General features: G+C 41.4%; 1 pseudogene; it reads right to left on the bottom strand.

Moving 5' to 3' along the window:
• Window positions 1-290: 290 nt before the first annotated feature.
• Window positions 291-1,274, bottom strand: LOC129069472 (40S ribosomal protein S3a-like; annotated as a pseudogene).
• Between the last annotated feature and the right edge of the window lie 618 nt (window positions 1,275-1,892).

Genomic DNA, 1,892 nt, shown 5'->3' with positions numbered 1-1,892 from the left:
CTTTCCTGTGCCATCCCTGAAGTGGACAGTCTCCAGCCAGTCCCAAGACAGAAATGGATGCTTCTGCTGTGTGTGAGAAACACTTGCCAAGCCACAGGGTCCCTCCTCTCACCAAAAACCTCAGTCCTGTTCTCTGTCACTACTCCCAAATGGTGACAAAGGACGGGACGGTGCCTCTGTGACGAGAGACCTCCATGTTTCCATCAAAGCTGGGGCACTCCAGAATGGCACTCCTCCAGGAAGACACTGGGAAATGGAACAGGAGAGTATCACCATTAAAAGTCTAAATTTTAAGCAGATTCTTGGACCAGGGGTTCATATCCCCCAGCTTGTTCAACTTTAGCACCTGCCTCATTCCCAATAGCTTTTCCAGAACTGCCTCCTTCACCGTGAAATTCCATGAGTTTTCCCAATTCAAACATGGGCTTCTTCAGCATTTTGACTTTTCAAACAAAGACATGATGGAGAGAATAAATAGATTGGCAGGCCTTTTCTATGTCTTTTCCAGTGTTATTTGGAATCAATTTATTGACCACGTTTTTCAAGCCATTTGTCTCTGCACCTCTCGGGTCATGATTTCTGTCACCTTCTGGATTGTGTGGACCTGTGGATGCTGAGCATAAGAGGTTTTCCAATTCTGATTTTTGCTTTGGTTTCTTTTTGTTTTTTGTTTTTTTTTTTTTTCAGTAAAACCAACACAGAAAAGATGAAGCAAATAACCATCAGTGTCTTGACATCAATATGAGCTTCAAGCACTGTCTGCCTTTTTTCTTTTTTTAAGATTTTATTTATTTATTTATTTATTTATTTATTTATTTATTTATTTTAGGAGGGAGGGAGGGAGGAAAAGAGGGAGAGAACATTGATGAGTTGCTTCTCTTATGCCCCAAACTGGGGACCTGGCCCACAACTCAGGCATGTGCCCTGACCGGGAATTGAACCAGCAACCCTTCAGTTCACAGGCCTACGCTCAATCCACTGAGCCAGACCAGCCCGGGGCATGGTTTGCCATTTTTTGACCACAGAGCACATTTTGTCATGGGTAAGATCCATGCCATGGAAATTAGGTAGTTCGTGTCCTGAACACCCACAGTAATTAGCTTGAATTTTCTAAATGAGATTTCATCATTCTGCAAATGAGCGAGGCTCATTTCAAAACATGACCCTTGAGACCATCAGATGCGATTTTGGTTCCTTGAGATCTTGTGGCTAGTGTTTTTCCAGTATTTCTTATATTGAACATAACTGGTGCTTTCATATTGTATCAATTTTTCTTAGAAAATAGATCAACCACTTTCTTCTTGGCTCCCTTTGAGCCACCCTTGGCCCTTCATGAGGCACTTGTTCTTGCCCACTGCTACTGTTCTTGGTGCTGCTGAGAGTCAACAGGGCACAAGGGAACTTCTTGTCTTGACTTGTCCCTGTGATACCTGGTTACAAAAAAAAAAAAAGAATTATTTGGATCTGCTTTCAATCTTGAGTCTTCAGAAGCCTCAACTCCGGGGGTTTGGTTTCAATCATTTGTAATGAGATTGCAAGCATAATAGAGCAAAATATTATCACTTTTTCCCCCTTAACTCAAAGAGAAATTACTTTACAAAAATCACAATAAAAAACACAATTTTTAAAATATTTATTTTAGAAGAAGATACAGAAATGTTTTTTACATGACTAAATCCATTGATCAATGATGCTATTTAGGTTCTTTCCAATTGATTCCTGGGTTTAAGAAGCCCTGGAGGCTCTTAGGCCCTTAGGTACCACACACTTGAAATATTCACCCAGGCAGACTCAGTAGACCTCCAGGGAACTTTGTTAGCACCCCCAATTATGGTGGGGACTTCCCTTGATCCAGAGCAGGGACCTACTTACCCAAATATATAACACAATGA

This window comes from Pteronotus mesoamericanus, unplaced genomic scaffold (assembly GCF_021234165.1).
Source record: "Pteronotus mesoamericanus isolate MK-2021 breed Mesoamerican mustached bat unplaced genomic scaffold, CSHL_Meso_final contig_221, whole genome shotgun sequence".
NCBI lineage: Eukaryota > Metazoa > Chordata > Mammalia > Chiroptera > Mormoopidae > Pteronotus > Pteronotus mesoamericanus.
This window is presented reverse-complemented; position numbering and strand designations above follow the sequence as displayed.